Raw genomic sequence first — 20,461 nt, forward strand, 5'->3', positions numbered from 1 at the left:
AGAAAAAAGAGACAATGCCACAACTCCACAATTATGAGGCTAGTATAATTTTGACACCAAAATCTAAACAAGGACAATATGGGAAATTTAAATTATTAAGCCCATTTAATTAATGAATAAAGACACACAAAAAAAATCCTAAACAAATATGAGCAAACCAAATCCAGCAGCATATAAAAATACATAATATACTACCACAAGATTGAGTTTATCCCAGGAATTCAAAAATAGTTTAATATTTTTAAATCCACTGTTATTGTCTACTACATTAAAGGTTAATGGAGAAAAATCTTATTTATCATCTCCATAAATGCAGGAAAAACATTTTGTAAAATTCCACACCCATTCATGATTTAAAAAAAGAAAGAAAAAAACTTTCAGTAAACCAGGGATAAAACGGAACCTTAACCTGATAAAAGAAATGTATTCAACCTTCCCAATGTATCATCAATGGAGGGAAAAGTCAACCTACAGAATGGGGAGAAAATGTTTGCAAATCATGTATCTGATAAGGGGTTAATATCCAGAATGCATAAAGAATATCCAGAACATATAAAAAATGTTAAACCAATTTAAAAATAGGTAAAGGATTTTAACAGACATTTCTCTACAGAAGCTATACAAATGACCAATAAGCACACGAAAAGATGCTCAACAGCACTAATCATTAGGGAAATGCAAATCAAAACACAGTGAGACATCACCTCACCCACATTAGGATGGCTACTATAAAACAAAACAAAACAAAACAAAACAAAACAAAACAAAACAAAACACGCCCAGAAAACAGGGACACCTGGGTGGCTCAGTTGGTTGAACGGCCCACTCTTGATTTCAGCTCAGGTCATGATCTCAGGGTCTTGGAATCAAGCCCCATGTCTGGCTCTACACTCAGCATAGAGTCTGCTTAAGGATTCTCTCCCTCCCTCTGCCCCTCCCCCCGCTCAGGCACACACACACACACACACACACACACACACACACACACACGCTCTCTCTTTCAAATAAACAAATCTTAAAAAAAAAAAAACAGAAAATAATAAGTGTTGGTAAGGATGGGGAGAAACTGAAACCCTTGTGCACTTTGATGGGAATGTAAAATGGTGCAGCCACTGTGGAAAGCACTATAATACTTCCTCAAAAAATTATAAGTAGAATTACCATACGATCCAGCAATTCCACTCCTGGGTACATACTCAAAAAAACTGAAAGCAGGATCTCCAAGAAATATTTACATACCCATGTTCACAGCAGCATTATTCACAATAGCCAAAAGATGGAAACAACTACGTGGCCATCAGCAGATGAATGGATAAACAAAATGTAGCAAATACATACAGTGGAATATACAGCTGTAAAAAGGAAGGAATTTCAGACACTTGCTGCAAGGTGAATGAACCTTAAAGACATTCTGCTAAGTAAAATAAGCCAGTCACCAAAAGACAAATGCTGTATTATTCCACGCATATGAGGTACCTTGAGTAGTCAAATTCATACAGAGAGAAAGTCAAGTGGTGGTTTCTAGGATCCAAGGGAAGGGGTGAAGAGTGGTTTTTTAATAGGTATAAAGTTTTATTTTGCAAGACAATGATGGAGATTGGTTCCACAACAATGTCAACCGTACATTTAAAACATTTAAAAATGGTTAAGGTGGTGGGGTGCCTGGCTGGCTCGGTCAGAGGAACACGTGACTCTTGATCTCAGGGTCGTGAGTTTGAGCCTCACGATGGGCATAGACATTACTAAAAAAAAATGGTTAAGATTACACATAAATTTGGGGCGCCTGGGTAGCGCAGTCATTAAAGCGTCTGCCTTCGGCTCAGGGCGTGATCCCGGCGTACCAGGATCGAGTCCCACATCGGGCTCCTCCGCTATGAGCCTGCTTCTTCCTCTCCCACTCCCCCTGCTGTGTTCCCTCTCTCGCTGGCTGTCTCTCTGTCACATAAATAAATAAAATCTTTAAAAAAAAAAAAAAGATTACACATAAATTTTATGTGTACTTTACCACAGTTAAAAATTTGTAATTTTGGAGGCCCCTGGGTAGCTCATTCAGTTAGGCATCTGCCTTTAGCTCAGGTCATGATCCCGAGGTCCTGGGATAGAGCCCCACATTGGGCTCCCTGCTCAGTAAGGAGCCTTCTCCCTCTGCTGCTCCCCCTGCTTGTGCTTGCTCTCTCTCTGTCAAATAAATAAATAAAATTTTTAAATTTTTTTAATTTTTAAATAAAATTTTAATTAAATTTAATTTAATTTTAAATAAAATTAAAAAAAATTTTTTAATGCTGGGTATGGAGCCTAATGTGGGGCTTGAACTCACGATCCTGAGATCAAAACCTGAGCTGAGATCAAGAGTCAACTTGATCTGTTTAACCAACTGAGCCACCCATATGCCCCCCAAAAAATTTTAAATTTTTTTTAAATTAAAAAAGAAAACTTCCAACAAATATTATTCTAGATATTCCCTTTAAAATTAGAATAACACTGCAGCACTGTTCAACAGAGCCAAGATGTAGAAACAACCTAAACGCCTATCAATAAGTTAACAAATAAAATTTGGTACATACAAATAATAGAATATTATTCAGCCTTACAACAAAACTTTTTAAAACTTTTCAAAAACAAAATTAAGTGTAATTCAGGTCTCACCTGGGGTAGGAGAGCATTTCTTAGACAACATTAAAAAAAAAAAAGCTAACCCTAAGAGAAAAATTAATAACTTCTGCTCATAAAACTTTTAAAATGTAAATGACAAGCTACAAAGAGAAAACTAATAAAACTTTGTCATAATGTAATAAATAGATCCAAAAAATTTAAGGGCATAAAATGCAGCATTGCATTTTTGCAAGAATTGTGAAAAAATTCAGAATTTCTGAGAAAAATATTTTTCAATCAGTATTCCCGTTGCTACATGAGAAAAAATTGGGGAAAATATGTATTTACAAGATGTGGAGGAAACAGACATTTAAATGCTGACCAAGAGAACCCCATGTAATCAAGTGCGCTTATTTCTAAATGCCAGTCCTCTCTCAATGGAGGAAAAGAGATTTAGCCCACTGCTGTTTGTGTGCCCAAGAAAAATGGAAAATATTTCTTAAGGACAGGGGTTAAAGGCATTTTTAGACAACCCAAACTGGAAGAGTTTGGTTATTTCAGAAAGTAGTAAAATGACCCCAGGAGAGGAAGATCTGAATACAAGAAGGAATGATGAGCAGACAAAATGGTAAATACTTGGATAAATCTGAATAAAAATTGATGGTATAAAACAATAGTAATTATGTTCAATTTGTGCAGTTAAAATAAAACAAGTCAGAACTAGATGGTAATAGCACATACATCAGGAGACAGTGATGGGAGTTCAGGTGTTCAAAGGTCTTTGCACTACCCAGGAGGAGGGTAAAGGTAGTAGTTAATTTTACATTTTAAAATTTCAAGGTTAGGGGCACCTGGGTGGCTCAGTCAGTTAGACGTCTGCCTTCAGCTCAGGTCATGATCCCGGGGTCCTGGGATTGAGCCTTGTATCAGGCTCCCTGCTCAGCAGAGAGCCTGCTTCTCCCTCTCCCTCTGCTGCTCCCCCTGCTTGTGCTCTCTCGTTCTTTCTGTCAAATAAATAAACAAATTTTTTTAATGAATAAAATAAATGAAATTTCAAGGTTAATCCCTAAAATAATAGAAATGATAGTGGAATTTAAGAAGCAAAACAGATGAACATAGGGGAAGGGCAAGAAAAATAAAATAAGATGAAAATTGAGGGGGAGGCAAACCATAAGAGACTCTGAACTCTAGGAAACAAACAGGGTTGCTGGAGGGGTGGTGGGTGGGAGGAAGGGATAACTGGGTGATGGGCATTAAGGAGGGCACTTGATGTAATGAGCACTGGGTGTTATTTGCATCACTAAATTCTATCTCTGAAACTAATAAAAAAGAAGAAGAAATAATAAATATAACATCCACGTCTATAGAGGGAGTTAAATGGATTAAGAAAAAAAATATTCAGGGGCGCCTGGGTGGCTCAGTTGTTAAGCGTCTGCCTTCAGCTCAGGGTGTGACCCCAGGGTCCTGGAATCGAGCACCCATCGGGCTCCCTGATCCACTGGGAGCTGCTTCTTCCTCTCCTACTCCCCCTGCTTGTGTTCCCTCTCTCGCTGCTGTCTCTCTCTCTGTCAAATAAATAAATAAAATCTTTTAAAAAAAAAAGAAAGAAAAAGAAAAAAAAATATTCATTCAATCCAAAAAAGTCAAGAAAGATGGAAAAATCAAAGAAAAATGCAGACAAACAGGAATCACAAAAGAAGGTAAAAATAAATCCAAAACCCGTAAGTTAATTACAATACATGGAAACAGGGCGCCTGGGTGGCGCAGCGGTTAAGCGTCTGCCTTCGGCTCAGGGCGTGATCCCGGAGTTCCGGGATCGAGCCTCACATCAGGCTCCTCTGCTAGGAGCCTGCTTCTTCCTCTCCCACTCCCCCTGCTTGTGTTCCCTCTCTCGCTGGCTGTCTCTGTCAAATAAATAAAATAAAATCTAAAAAAAACAAAAAAAACAAAAAACAATAAATGGAAACAAACTAAATGCTCTAGTAAAGAAACAAAAGTTGTCAACTGAATTCAGCCTTACAACGTTTATAAGTGATACAATTAAAATATAAGAATACAGAAAGGGTTGAAAACAGAAAGGCAAAAAGCAATATCCCAGGCATGCCTTTAAAAAAGAAAGCTTATGTATTAATATATTAGTAATTAATATAAATTAAAATGGACTTTAAAGGCAAAAAAATTCTAGAGACAGAAAGTGTCAGTGCAGGGGCGCCTGGGTGGCACAGCGGTTAAGCGTCTGCCTTCAGCTCAGGGCGTGATTCCAGCGTTACGGGATCGAGCCCCACATCAGGCTCCTCCGTTATGAGCCTGCTTCTTCCTCTCCCACTCCCCCTGCTTGTGTTCCCTCTCTCGCCGGCTGTCTCTATCTCTGTCGAATAAATGAATAAAATCTTTAAAAAAAAAAAAAGTGTCAGTGCATAATGGTAAAAGGTGTCATTCTGAACTTGTACCTCCCTAATAAGATAGATTCAAAGTATATAAAGGAAAAACAGAATGAACTACAAGAGACAAAACAAGGGGAGCCTGGGTGGCTCAGTCAGTTAAGCATGGGACTCGTGATTTCAGCTCAGGTCATGATCTCAGGGTTGTGAGATTGAGCCCTGCATCGGGAATCTGCGCTCAGCGGGGAATCTGCAGAAGATTCTCTCTCTCCCCTTCTCCCTCTGCCCCTCCCCGCCCTGAGAGAGAGAGAGAGAGAGAGAGACAAAACGACCATCACAGGAGATTTTAGTGTACCCGATCATAGAATGAACAAGAAAAATCAGAAAACATACAGCATATTTTCACATCCCAACTGACAAGCTTGATCTAAGGCATCTATACAGAAAACCCATGTCTAACAACTACATGTTACACATTTTTTCAAGCACAAACATTTATGAAAATTAACCATGTACTCAGCCATAGAGCCCGTCAACAAATTTCAAGAGACTGATATTTTACAAACCATATTTTTTAACTATAATGTGATCAAATCAGAAATCATAATAAAAATAAATAAATAGGGGTGCCTGGGTGGCTCAGTCAGTTGAGCAGCCAACTCTTGACTTCAGCTCAGGTCATGATCTCAGAGTCCTGAGATCAAGCCCTGAGTGGGGCTCTGCACTCAGCAGGGAGTCTGCTTGAGGTTCTCTCTCTCTCTCTCTCCCTCTGCCCCTCCCCCTACTCATGCACACTCTAAAATAAATAAATCTTTTAAAAAATAATAAAAATAAAATGGAAAACTTCAAATGTTTAGAAATTACGAAATACATTTCAAGAACTTGTGGATCAAAAAAGAAATCCAAATGGAGATGAGGAAATATTTCCAATCAGACTAGGACATAAACGCCTATATAGAGCCTTGTGGGATACAGCCACAGTGCCACTTAAATAGAAATGTACAGCCCTAAATGCTTACATTAGAAAAGAATAAAAGCAGAAAGCTAACAAGTTAAGCTTCCAACTTGGGAAAAAAGATTAAGGGGGAAAAAACATAAGTAATTAAAAGAAAAAATAATAAAGAGGAGAAATCAATGAAATAGGAAACATACATACAATAGGAATTTAAAAGCTGATAGTTGGGTCTTCTAACGACTAGTAAAATTGCCAAACTTAGGACAAGATTAATCAAGAAAAAAGAAGAATACAAATAAAAATTATTAAGAATGAAGAATGATGACATGACCAGTGGTTAGGAGCAGAAGGATGGATAGGCAGAGCACAGAGAATTTTGAAGGCAGTGAAAATACTCCATATGGTACTATAATGGTGGATACATGTCATTATACGTTTGTCAAAACCCACAGAATGTACAGCACCAAGAGTGAACCCTGACGTAAACTACAGACTTTGGGTGAACATTACGTCAGTGCAAGTTCATCAGTGATAACAAATGTACCACTGTGGTGGGGAGTGTTGACAGTGGGGGAAGCTGTGTGTGGGGGGACAGCGGGTATATGGGAACGCTCAGTTTTGCTATGAACCTGAAACTGCCCTAAAAAATAAAGTGCATTAATTGGGGGGGGGGGTAACTTAAGTATAATGTAGAGAAAAAAGACAATAGAGTAAAAAATAAATGCCAGTAACTTCGTAAATGAATGCATTTCAAACTTACCAAAACTAACTCCAGGCAAAAAAGAAGGAAGGAAGGAAGGAAGGAAGGAAGGAAGGAAGGAAGGAAGGAAGGAAGGAAGGCAAGTGTTAATAGTCTAACGACCACTAATGAAACTGAATTCAGTAGGTAAAACTCTTCTCACGATGAAAACACTAGACCCAGATGGTTTTACCAGCAAGTTCTACCAAAGCTTTAACTTGTTCTACCAAGGAACCAATACTATTCCAGAACATAAAGAAGAAACAGTCCCAACTCCTTTTGTGAAGCTATCATAGTCTCGATTGTAAAAATTAGCAAGAATATTGCAAGAATGGAAAGTTATAGGCTGCGTCAGTGAAAGTCCCAGCAGGACATAAGATAATTTGAGGAGGATTTGTTCACAATTTATGGTTGAAAGGGAATAACAAAGGATCCTGTACCTGGGATAGGAACTAGGGAAGAAAGAAGTTACCAGAACCTGCAAGGATAGAGTGGGCCACATTGGGAGGACCAGTGACCTTCCATCAAAGGATACAACCAGCCTGGGGTGACCTCACTCTCCTCCCTCCCTCCAGTCTCCTGCCAGGGCTCCCACTGGCCCAGCCAAACTGTGAAGCAGAGAGTTCATTGCAGAAATTCATACCGTCATACCAGCCAGCTCTCCCTTGGCAGTGAGCATGGCAGGGCAAGGGAGAGACCACATCTGGAAGGGCAAATGGGAAATCTCCAAATCACAGCCCAAACTTTATCATGAGTTTACATTTAAAATCCCTTTTTAAAAACAACAAATTAAATCTAACAATGTATGAAAATGCGAATGTATAATAACCAGATGGATTTAAATTAAAAATGCAAGGCTGACTTAACTTTAGAAAACAAACTAATGTAGCTCATGATATTAGCAAATTAAAGGAGGAAAAGTCTTGGTTATCTCTGTGGGCATAGAAAAAGTATTTGCGAAAATTCAGTATGTGTTCGTGATTTTAAAATTGGAAAGTTCCCGGCAAACTAGGAATAGAAAGGAACTTCTTTAATGTGATAAAGGATAGTTACCCAAAAAAGCCTACTGCAAACATGAAACATTGAAATGCTGAAGGCTTTCCCTCTACAACTGGGAACAGGACAAGAATGCCCATTGCTGGAAGCCACTGCAAACACAGTAAGGCAAGAAAAAGGAATGCAGGAGGGCTTAGAAAAGAAGAAACAAACTCTCACGGTTTGCAGATGACATGGTTTCTACAGAGGGATCTTCCTAATCATTCCTAAATCTTCCTAAATCATATACATTCTTACACTTAATAAGAGCATAACAAGATCGCTGGACACAAAATCTAAATATAAAACTCAGCTGCCTTTTTGTACACCCGCAATAAAAACAAAATGTAGGCTTTAAAAATACCAAAATCATGGGGCGCCTGGGTGGCACAGCGGTTAAGCGCCTGCCTTCGGCTCAGGGCGTGATCCCGGCATTATGGGATCGAGCCCCACATCAGGCTCCTCCGCTATGAGCCTGCTTCTTCCTCTCCCACTCCCCCTGCTTGTGTTCCCTCTCTCGCTGGCTGTCTCTATCTCTGTTGAATAAATAAATAAAATCTTTAAAAAAAATAAAATAAAATAAAAAAATAAAAAAAATAAAAATACCAAAATCACAAAAAATTAAAACACTCAGAAGTACAAAATCACAAAAGATGTGCGAGTCTTTATGGAAGAAAATTATAAGCCTTTCTTGAACATCTCAAAGAACTAAGCAAAGGAGAAGAGACGCCACATTACTGGATTGGAAGACAATGTTGCCAAGCTGTCGATTTTCCCCGAGTTAGGACGCAGAGCCTGAGCGGGGGTTCCAAGGGACCACGAAGGCCCCAGATGATTCCCCATTTCATGACAGCCGTGGGGACGAGGGGCTCAGTAGGGAACCCCTGAAAAAACCAAGAAAGGGACCATGAACTGAGAGTCAGCTTTCACCATTTTTTTAAGGTGCCAACTTTTAGGTGATTTTTAAGGTACTTTTTGTTTGAGGTGTCAGATGCTTTTCTAACATAGTCTTTTGTTCTCCCTTGCTCTGTGAGTCCCATTCCATGTTTAGCCCTTTGCATGTGTGTCCTGACTTGAGTTTGCAGATTGCAGGGGGCTAGCCCAAGACTGCTCCAGCTGGGGGTGGTGAGGAGCAAGAGAGCAGGAGAAAAGGAAGAAAACCGTTTATGTACCAGGTATTAGTTTGCTAGGGCTGCAGGAACAAAGTACCACACACGGAGGGGCCGAGACAGCAGAAAGTTACTTTCTCCCAGTCCCGGAGGCTGGAAGTCTGACGTCCGGGAGTCCCGAATCACCTTATTCCTGATTCTCAGAAGCCATGACGTTGTTGGCTCGGATGGGGATCTGTTCTGAGTGGGCACGTCTCTCTTATCCTGATAATCCCAGGGGGAAACTGAGGGGGATTTGGGGACAGGCTCGGAGCCAGAGTTTCTGCAGCGTGATCAGCTTGAAACCTGGTGACTTAGTTTGCCAGGGCGACGTACCAAACTGCCCCAGCCCGGGGGGCTTGAACAATAGAAATTTATTATCTCACAGTTCTGGAGGCTGGAAGTCTGAGATCAGATGTTGTCAGGGTCAGCTCCTTTTGAAGCCTCTCTCCCTGGCTTGCAGATGGCCGTCTTCTTCCTTGCCCCATGTCCTCCCATGGTCATCCCTCTGTGTGTCTGTCTGTGTCCTAATCGCCCCTTCTTATAAGGACACCAGTCATGGGGGCGCCTGGGTGGCTCAGTTGTTAAGCGTCTGCCTTCTGCTCAGGGCGTGATCCCAGCGTTCTGGGATCGAGCCCCACATCAGGCTCCTCCGCTAGGAGCCTGCATCTTCCTCTCCCACTCCCCCTGCCTGTGTTCCCTCTCTCGCTGGCTGTCTCTGTGTCAAATAAATAAATAAAATCTTAAAAAAAAAAAAAAAAAAAAGGACACCAGTCATGGTATCATGGTGGATTAGGGTCCACGCTAATGACTTCATTTTAACTTAATCACCTCTTTAAAGACTCTGTCTTCAAAAACAGCCACATTCTGAGGAACTGGGAGTTAGGACCTCAGCGTAGGAATTTGGAGACACAGTTCAGCCCCTAACACCATTTTAAGTAATCCCCCCAACAACACTGTGAGGCAAACACTACTATCCCCATTTATATGTGATGAAACCAAGTCCCAAGAAGATTAAGTCACCTAGCCAAGCCCATACAACTAGTAAATGGCAGAGGCATGAGTCAAAGCAGGCCTGTCTGCCTGCTGGAACCAGGAGGCTACACATGTGGGGGGGGGGGAAGCAAAGGGGAGAACGTGGTGTATCGTATGCTGGCACTAAAAATAATGTGCAAACTTGCCTTCTCACTCCCCTGCCCGATGCCCTTTGGTGGCTCCCTTTCCCCTAGGTCAGCCCTTGTGTTCATATTTCACTTGACTGTGACCACTGGCAGGACTTGAAAAGATTCCCTCTTTTCTGGGAAGGAAAGGTGTGTCCAAAAGGAGCAGAAAAGGAGACTCAGCTACAGAGAGTCCCGTCGCTGACCTCGGGCTGCTGTGGGAAACAGCTTGGAGGCTGGAGCAGGACAATGAGAAGGAAGAAAAGAAGCTTGTGGAATCACACCGTGAGTGGAAACAGGGCTGTGGGGAGGACAGTAGCCAGACCCGCTTCTTCCATTGCATTCCATCCCAGTCCGGTCCAGAGCAGCCGAGTTCAGATCAGGGGTTCCTGAGTATTATGAGCTGAATTGTGGCCCCCAAAATTCATGTGCTGAAGTCCCAACCCCCAGTACCTCAAAATGGGACTACATCTGGAGATAGAATCTTTGAAGAGGGAAGTGAGGTCACGTGGGTGGACCCTAATCCAGTGTGAGTGGCGTCTTTATGAGAACAGGACATTAGGACACAGACACACAGACGGAGGACCACGTGAAGACCCCCAGAGAAGTCGGCCATTGGCAAGGCAAGGAGAGAGGCCTCAGGAGGAGCCAACTCTGCCGACACCTTGATGTCACACTTCCAGCCTCCAGAACTGTGAGAAAATTAATTTCTGTGGTGTAAGACCCCTGGTCTGTGGTGTTCTGTAGCTGTCCCAGCAAACAAAGGCTCCAGGTAACAGATTCCAGGTTTATCACACTAGGGGAAACCTGACTGCGAGCCTGTCCCCAAATCTTCCCCAGTTTCCCCCAAAATTATCTGAATAAAAGAGGTGTGCCAACTCAGAACAGACCCCTGAGCCACCTGAGCCAATGACATTTTGGCCTCTGAGAATCAGGACTAAAGTGAGTTGGGAGAGAATAGAAGACTCGAATTTTCTATCAAGTCACTGATGGGGGTGGTGGGTTGAGGTGGTAAAGGAGAAAGGGGTGCGGTACGTTTCAGTAAAGAAAAAAAAGTCATGGGGCGCCTGGCTGGCTCAGTCACTAGAGCATGTGACTCTTGATCTCCGGGTTGTGGGTTTGAGCCCCACATTGGGTGTAGAGATTACATTAAAAAAATAAAATAAAATCTTAACAACAAAAAAAAATCAAGGCATGCTGACAGATCCCTGAGCAATCTTGGCCTCTAAGGACTTAGTCATTTTGAACAATGGTTTTGCTGATATTTGTCAGTTTCTTCTTCTATAAACTACAGTTTTCACAGGTAACTCTGTGAGCAAATGGGTTCCCTATTCACCAGCATCCCCAAGTCTCTAGGAATTTAGCCCAGCTCTGATTTTTCATTCCCTAGTCTAGCAGCCAAGAGACAGGCCACTTGTCTTCACTGCTAAGGTGGAAGAAGGAGATAAGAGGATTTATTACCTGAACACTCCGGAACCTTCCAAACAAATCTGTTCCATTTTTTTCCCCTAAAAGCTGGACCCACACTCTGAGAGCCGAGGAGTACATTTTCCTTCCAGACCAGCGAGTCCATCTCAGCTTAGTTCACACAAACATCGAGCCCTATCAAATGATAATCTGCTAACCCACAGAATAGGAAATTTCTAGATCAGCACCCCAGCTGCAAGTTGGAAACCCAAAGACTGAGTGGGTCTGCATCATTTGTCACTAGAGTTCCACTGTCGTGCTGCAGCACCTGCTTCTCAGAGCCTCCCACCGGCAGTCCTCTGACCGTGTAAGGATGGGACACGGTCAGCACTTCGGGAACGGGTGCGGAAAGAACCCCGGGCGGCACTACGCACCGTGGTGTGAACTCACAGAAAGAGCTCCATGCTCTCCACGGATGGAGGCATCTGAGGCCAGGGTGCCGGGTGCGGGCAGCTCCCCTGGCCCTTCCACAGGCAACCGCTGCAGGCCACAGTGTGCATGACCTTGAAGGGGACAGCCCCCGCACCATCAGCCACTAACAATCCCATCACCAGTGTAACCGAATGTGAAAAAGTGGCACTCCGGGGGCCACGCTGCTTCCACTGTGAAATTGCAAAGCAAGAAGAGGTGTTCACAGGAAACGGTTAAGATCCACAACCTTGAATCTTCCCACTGCCTGGAGAGTCTAAACAAATCAGCTTGTTGAGAGACAGGACTTTGAAGAGGGGGTTTGCCGAGAGGAGTATCTTTGAAGAAAGCCGTGCTTCCTGAAGGTCAAGTAGGGGCCTGCCCGCTCACCCCACACATGTGGGGCGGGGGGCGGGGGTTTCCACGCAGCTACATAGAGAGTTTACCATGTGACTCCCTGCAGCTGTGGGCAGGCAAGGCTGGGGCCCTTTCCCAGCCAGGGAACCCAGCCACATACGGAGGAGAAGGCGACGTGACCAGAGAGGCAGAGACCGGACTGATGGGGCCACAAGCCAAGGAATGACATTAGCCCTCAGAAGCCAGAAGAAGCAAAGAGCAAACCCTCCCTGCGAGCCTCCAGAGGGAGCTCAGCCTTCCTGACACCTGATTTAGCCCAGTAAAACCGATTTCAGACTTCTTTTCCTTTAAGCCATCAAGTTTTGTGGTGACGTGTTACAGCGAGCACGGGGAACAAATCTGCAGGTGACTCCTGCAGCAAGCCCCTGGGTTGGGGTCACCTTCCATTCCAGAGTTTGTCCGAGCAAGCGATGCGTGAAGGTTGGAGCCAGATGTGGGCCCCATGGGGAGGGAGGCAGTATGGCGGCATCTCGGGGCGTGACCAGTAGGGCTGTCCGGAGAGCCAGAGACCCCAGCAGCCAGGAGCTGGCGGTAAAACCCAGGGATGGAGGGAAAAGTCACAAGTGACCACCCAGAAGAGGGACGCCTCCACCTAGCAGACAAGGGCAGGCCCTCAGAAGAGCCCCACCAGAAGAAAAGTCAGCTCAGAGCCTCAGCCAGCCCCCCGCCACTCCCCCACTCAAGTGAGAGCTGCCTCCTCCCTCCACCCTAGGTTGCACCTTGGGGGGGAAGGGGGGCAGCGGGAGTGGGGTGCAGGAGTCCAGCAGAGAAGCCCCCTTTCCCACGCAGGCTTCCAACCCTAAACAAGCGAAGCTGGAGCGGGGAGAATGAGATGTCAAAGTTTACAGTTTTGACTAATATCTTGGCCTGGGCGTTCAAATTCCAAATTCAGACTGTTTTCCATTTCAAGCGACCTTAGGACAGACTATTTCCTAAGAGGAGCAGAAAAGTCAGCTCCTGCCAGTGTTTTGATCCAGGGCCAGGGATCATTAATCCCGCTGCATAAATTTTAAAGGGGAAGTATAAAGCAAAAACTCACGCTGCATTCCCACTACACTGCAAGCCCTGTTTATTCAGCATAACTAGCCAGTTGCAAAGGCTGGTGAAAACATCTCGGTGGAACTGAGAGTAGCTGAGTTCCCGTGAAAGGAAAAAATGCAAATTTGTTTTCGGTATCACTTTGAAGCTTCCTGAGTGGAGCCCTTGGCCTGGACTGACTCTCATTGACGTCAGCCCGAGTTAGCCATATCAGAGCAGCTGTCTGCTTGTTCCCTTGCCCTCGGCCCCTGGTGCCGAAAACACACTGGTTTTGTTTCATGGGAGATTAAAAACATTTGCTGCCGCGTCCATAATTCACAACCTCTGTTATCACTGGGACCAGGAATACTGAACAAGAAACACTTAGCGCCCTCTCCCCACTCCGCCCCTCAAAACCAAGGGGAAATCCACAGAGAGATACCAGAGACAGGATTATGCATCAGCGGGGACCCAGCCCCATCCCCAGTCACTACATCCCAGCCCATCCTCCTAGAACACAAGGCAATGAATCTATAGCACGCACTTAGGCCTCCTAGAAACCGTTCAAAACATGGCCGTGTGCACGAAGCCACATGTCCTCCTCCACCCTGCGAGGGAGACGGGGCAGAGGTGACACTGCCCAGGCTGAACACCCCTTGCCTCTGGTCTCACGGCAAAGTAGCCACAAACCAAGATGAGAAAACAAGAGACGCTCCCTGGCTCATTCCAGGGTTGTTCCAGGGCTGGTGCTGATGGGAGCCATGCTGACAGTCATGTGGCTCTTCCTGGACCTGCAGCTGAGACCCTGACTCTACCTTGGACCCTCCAGTTCCTTCCAGCATCCTGGAGGAGACTCAGGCAGGCAAAGCCCAGCTGAGATGGCTAGTGTAGCACAGGGCCAGTTCTCCTCCAGAAATCCCGATGGGATGGATCATTTGTCGAGCTGATAGATAATTCCATACCCTTCCACAGTGCAGCTCAGACACATTCCTTTGGAACCGCCGTTAAAATGCAAGGCAAGAGAAGCCAGTGGATTCTTCATACCACTTATTTGTGTCGTCCCAGGAAAGAATGATGTTCCCTGACGAGGTCAGCGATGTGGGTGTCAGAGAAGGGATGGGAGAGGAGTGGAGACAGGGGCTGGGGAGGGCTGCCATGCACCGTCCCACCTCTCCATGGTCTTTAGATCCCCTCAGTAGGGACCTGGGAGTCAGTGGGTGGGCCCCAGATATAACCCCCACTCCACCATTCCTCTGAACTCAGAACCTGCAGAGAGCAGGCTGGGCACCATGGAACCTGCGTTTGAATGATCCTTCCTCAGTCACTCGTCCCGGACAAAGCAAGAGCTATCTGAGTGCTGCACCAAGCTCCAGCTGATGCCTGAGGCCTATAGCTGCCACCCTCCATCGCCCCTCTCCCGAGGCCCTTCCCTGCGCCTCCCACCCCACGGGCTTGCAGGGGCCCCTCTTCCAAGATCCCCAATCACAGTGCACTGTAGCGGGCTGGGAGCCGCAAGAGGGCGGGGCCTGCGCCCTGTCCCCACCCCAGCTCCCATAGCATAAAATGCACCATGAAGTGTGCCAACTGACCGCAGTCAGGATGTTATTGTTGATGTTGCTGCTGTTATTATTTATCAGTGAGTAATGATAGTTCAACACGTTTCCCTTTCTTGAATCTGAGCAAGCCTATACGGTGTGTGGATGCACATCGCTGCTCAAAATTGGGGGGTTTTCTAGAGGAAGGCAGGCCACGGGGGAAAAGAAGTCATTTTGTCGTTGCTATTTTTAACCCATCTTTTATTCACAGCTATGAACTTTGACTTGATTATGGATGAAACAAGAACCTTTCTCAAACGCTAATAAAGACATACCAAGAGACCAAAGAAAAATCTAAGTCCTGAGCCGAGCCAGGAACGGGCCTGGGTTGTCATCTGCACGCAATCCACTCAGAGGCAGAGAGATGGTGGCACCAACAGAAAGGAATTCGGGGAAATCTTGTCTCCCCAAATTGCTGTTGAAATAATATGGATAGAACAAGAAAACGAGGTTCAGGGTTGGCACTGTGAAGACAAGGTGCCGGCATTCTCCCACAAACAGTGACTGTTCCATGGGCCAGATTACAGTTGTCAAGGGATGTGCTCGCTGCCCCCCAGGGGCTCCCAGCCTCCAGGAGACAGGCACCAGGCTGAGCAACTGCTATAAAACCAGGTCTGTAGGAGAAAGCGCAAGAGCACACAGCAGATGCTGTGTAGAGCGTGGTGGTAACAGTTGAACTCCAACATCAGACAGACCCAGGCCAAATCCCAGGTCCAAACCTCTAGCTCTGGGACCCTGGCCAAGTTACTTAACCCTCTCAACCTGCGTGTGCCCCTTGAAAGTGCAACTATCAGTGCCTACTTCATAGGGTTGTCATAAAAAGATTACATAGAACACAGAGCAGAGCGGCCAGCCTAGTCCATGTTTCAAAGAAAACACGAATAATGTTGGCTCTTGTTCTCATTAACTGTCTGACAAAGAGCAGGTTCCCTGGAGGAGGTAAGATTTGCGATGCGTCATGAAGGGATTTTACTTATAGAGAAAGAGGTCGGGGATTTGGTGAAAAGGAAATATCATTTACAAAGATGCAGAAGCAGAAAGTTGGTGTGCTTGGAAGCCAGCAGGGAGTTCAAGGTTGCTGGCCTGATGGGCACATGGGAGGGAGAAGTTGGACAAGTGGGTTTGATCCCTACTAGGAAATTTGAACTTTATCCTGTGGGCATCTGGTCAAATGACAATGGGTTTTGGAATCAAATACCTGAGTTCCATTCCGCCATGATTTGGGTGGTGGGATGGACAAGCAACACTACCCTGAGTACCAGCTCCCCTTTGGTTAGGTGAGGAGAGTAATATTCACCCTTGAGGGCTGATGAATGGTTTACATCAAGGTTCAGAAAACTTCTTCTATAAAGAGCCACACCGTAAATATTTTAGGATAGGCAGACCATATGGTTTCTACTGCAGCCACTCAACTCTGCCATCGTAGCGTGAATATATGGTTGTGTTCCAAAAAAAAACTTTATTTATAAAAACAGGCAGTAGAAAACAAAACTAAAATCCCTAGCACAGTGCCTCAGAGTTCCTGCTTCCCCCCCCCTTCCTTTCCACATGCCAACAGAAGACATTTTTCCTAGATCCTTGTATCATGTCCAGTGGTTCCAAGACATTGCTAAATGATTTGAAGATTACAGTGAGCTCCCCTAATCTCAGCTCTGGAGACTGCAGTGCATGAAGATAATTTGTTCAACAGAGTGAGAACTGCTTTGCCAGGAGCGCTGAGTGAGTAATCAATCAATCAGCCAGTCAGAGAGCTCATTATGCATATGGCACGATGCCCTGCGGTGGAGATGTGAGGGGCACTGAGGCAAGATCCTCAAGAACAGCACGTGGTTTGGTGAGAAATTCCCACGTCCTGTTGCCTGAGCTCTAGTCGCAGTTTTACACAGCTTTCATTGCGTGCCATTCTTGAGTGTCACATTTTCCATTTCTTAATCTGTATAATGAAGAAATTCAACCAAATGGCAATGTGATTCTCTGTGTGCAACAGAGGGATTGTGGGAGTCAGGGAAGGCTTCGTGGAGCCATCTCGAAGGGAGCCACGCCCATGGCCTGGCCTTCTGGGGTCAGGCTGGCATTCCTTGAGGGGAGGGGATAACCAGCAACCAGTACATGGTCATCAGTGCCCTGAGGGAGGGAGATGCAATAAAATGGAAGAAATGGGGGGGAGCCAGTCCAATGAAGACTCTTGGTATTTTTGTTGTCATTGGAAGTAGACTTTTTGGCATGTAGTATAGATCAGGAGTCAAAAACTCAATACCTGCAGGGGCTGGACAAGTAGAAGCGGATCAAGTGGGCAGGATGTAACCACAGGGAGGGATGGGAATGGGAACGGGGCAAACTGGTGAGTGCATGCCCCATCTAAGAGGGATGCTGGTACTTGGCTGCCGATGACTGCTGCCATGTGGTCTTAAAGTCTCAGCATGGCAGAGCTGATGGGGGGGCAGGGGATGGGTTAAATGGGTGATAGGTGTTAAGGAGGGCACTTGTGATGAGTGCTGGGTGTTATACGTAAGTGATGAATCACTACATTCTACACCTGAAACCAATTTTGCCATATACGTTAACTAACTTGAACTTAGATAAAAACTTGAAATTAGGGGCGCCTGGGTGGCTCAGTCATTAAGCGTCTGCCTTCGGCTCAGGGCGTGATCCTGGCATTCTGGGATTGAACCCCACATCAGGCTCCTCTGCTGGGAGCCTGCTTCTTCCTCTCCCACTCCCCCTGCTTGTGTCCCCTCTCTCGCTGGCTGGCTGTCTCTCTGTCGAATAAATAAATAAAATCTTTAAAAAAACAAAAAAGAAATATAAAACTTGAAATTTAAAAAAAAGTCAGAAATTTAGTGCTCGCTTTGGCAGCACATACGCTAAAACTGGAATGATACAGAGAAGATGAACTTGGCCCCTGCACAAGGATGACATGCAAATTCATGAAGCATTCCATATTTTTAAAGACTCTGAATTGCCAAAGCAATTTTGAAAAAGAAAAGCAAAGCTAGAGGTTTTACAATTCCGGACTTCAAGTTATAATACAAAGCTGTAGTAATCAAAACAGTATGGCACTAGCACAAAAATACACACATACATCAATGGTACAGAATAGAAAACCCAGAAATAAACCCACAATTATATGGTCAATTAATCCTGACAAAACAGGAAGGAATATCCAACGGGTAAAAGACAGTCTCTTCAACAATGGGTGTTTAAAAAACTGATCGGTTATATGCAAAAGAATGAAACTGGACCACTTACTTTTATACCATACACACAAAAAATAAACTCGAAATGGATGAAAGACCTAAAAACCTGAAACCATGAAAATCCTAGAAGAGAGCACAGGCAGAAATCTCTCCCACATCAGCCGTAGCAACATTTTTCTAGGTATGTCTCCTGAAGTAAGGGAAATACAAGGAAAAAAAAAAAGCTATTGGGACTATATCATAATAAAGAGCTTCTGCACAGCGAAGGGAACAGTCAACAAAACTAAAAGGCAACCTGCTGGATGGGAGAAGATATTTACAAATGACATATTCAATAAAGGATTAGTATCCAAAATATATAAAGAACTAATACAACTCAACATCCGGAAAACAAATAATCCAATTAGAAATGGGCAAAGAAATGAACAGACATTTGTTCAAAGAAGACATCCAGATGGCCAACAGACACATGAAAAGATGTTCAGCATCACCGATCATCAGGGAAATGCAAATCAAACTACAATGAGATATCACCTCACACCTGTGAGAATGGCTAAAATAAAAAACACAAGAAACAACAAGTATTGGCGAGGATGTGGAGCCCCTGTGCAGCCACTGTGGAAGATGGTACAGAGGTTCCTCAAAAAGTTAAAAAGAGGGGGTGCCTGTCTTTTAAGTTCTTTGAGAGAGAGTGCACGCAAGTAGGGGTGGGAGGTAGGGGGCAGAGGGAGAGAGAGAATCTTAAGCAGGCTCCACACTCAGCCCAGAATCCCAGGCAGGGCTCAATCTCATGACACTGAGATCATGACCTGAGCCGAAATCAAGAGTTGGACACTTAACCTAATGAGCCAACCAAGCACCCCAAGGGGCCACCTGTCTTTTAAAAAAGGTGGGGGGGGGTGGGCACCTGGCTGGCTCAGTGGGTGGAGCATGAGACTCTCGATCTCAGGCTTGTGAGTTTGAGCCCCATGTTGGGTATATCGATTACTTAAAAACAAAAATCTTTAAAAAAAAAAATAATAAATGTTTTTAAAAAGTTAAAAATAGAACTAACTACCCTACAATCCAATAATCACACTACTGAGTATTTACCCAAAAAATACAAAAACACTAATTCAAAGGGTACATGCACCCCTGAGCTCACGGTAGCATTATTTATAAGAGCCAAGTTATGGAAGCAGTCCAAGTATGCATTGATAGATGAATGGATAAAGAAGATGCGGTATATATATACAACAGAGTATTATTCAGCCATAAAAAAGAATGAAATATTGTCATTTGCAACAACATGGATGGAGCTAGAGAATATAATGCTAAGTGAAATAAGTCTGTCTGAGAAAGACAAATACCATATGATTTCACTCATATGTGGAATTTAAGAAACAAAACAAACAAGTGAAGGGGAAAAAGAGAGAGAGAGTCAAACCAAGAAACAGACTCTTGACTATAGAGAACAAACTGATGGTTACCAGAGGGAAGGGGGGAGGATGGGTGAAACAGGTGATGGGGATTAAAGAGTCACACCTGTTATGAGCACAGGGTGATGTATGGAATTGTTGAATCACTACTCCATACACCTGAAACTAACACTGAATGTCAACTACACGGGAATTAAAATTTTAAAAGGATGTCATTTAGATTTGTATGTAGAAACTCCTGGTTTTCAAAAATTGACCAATTTTTAAAGAATCAACATCATGCCCAGGGTCCTGGGTGGCTCAGTTTGTTAAGCCTCTGACTCTTGATTTTGGCTCAGGTCATGATCTCAGGGTCGTGAGATCGAGCCCTACGTTGCGCTCCATGCTCAGAGGCGAGTCTTCTTGAGATTCTCTCTCTCTCTCTGACTCCCCACCTCAAATAAATAAATAAATCATTACCAAAAAATCAACATCATGCCAGCTAAACAAAACATGGCTGGTTAGATTTTGCCCAAGTTGCCAGTTTGTAACCTTCAGTATAGATGCCAGATGTAACCTTCTCTCTGATTTCAGAAAGAGCTTGGATAGCCCACAGAGCTCACGAGCAAAGCTGAATCCAGTCCCAGCCTCTGCAAATGGAGCCTCCTTCAGCATTAAATCAACTGCAAGCTTCACTGGGAACTAGAGTTAAATTTGAATTTTAAATAAACAAGAGAATACTTTTTGAGCATAAGTATATCCTAAAAATTGTATGGGACATAGTTATATCAAAACAAAAATATTCATTGTTTATCTGAAATTCAATTCAAATCTAACTGGCATCTTGCATTTTTATTTGCTAAACCTGGCCACTCTCCCTGGAGCCCTACCCCAGGCTCCAATGAGGTCACAGTCTCCCAACTCCTCCCAAAAGCAGGCTCTACACTCAAGGA

The 20,461-nt window shown here is 44.2% G+C and overlaps 1 protein-coding gene and 1 non-coding gene across 5 annotated transcripts in view; one reads left to right on the plus strand and one right to left on the minus strand.

Annotated features, from left to right (window-relative positions):
* LOC123783036 (uncharacterized) overlaps window positions 1-20,461 on the minus strand; it is a 244,411-nt gene that overhangs the window by 194,281 nt on the left and 29,669 nt on the right. The gene's annotated exons all lie outside the window — the stretch shown is intronic.
* Window positions 17,755-17,861, plus strand: LOC123783145 (U6 spliceosomal RNA). The gene has a single exon (XR_006777128.1). It is a non-coding gene; the product is annotated as a U6 spliceosomal RNA (small nuclear RNA).

This window comes from Ursus americanus, chromosome 6, assembly GCF_024610735.1.
Source record: "Ursus americanus isolate L20-20 chromosome 6, mUrsAme1.1.p, whole genome shotgun sequence".
NCBI lineage: Eukaryota > Metazoa > Chordata > Mammalia > Carnivora > Ursidae > Ursus > Ursus americanus.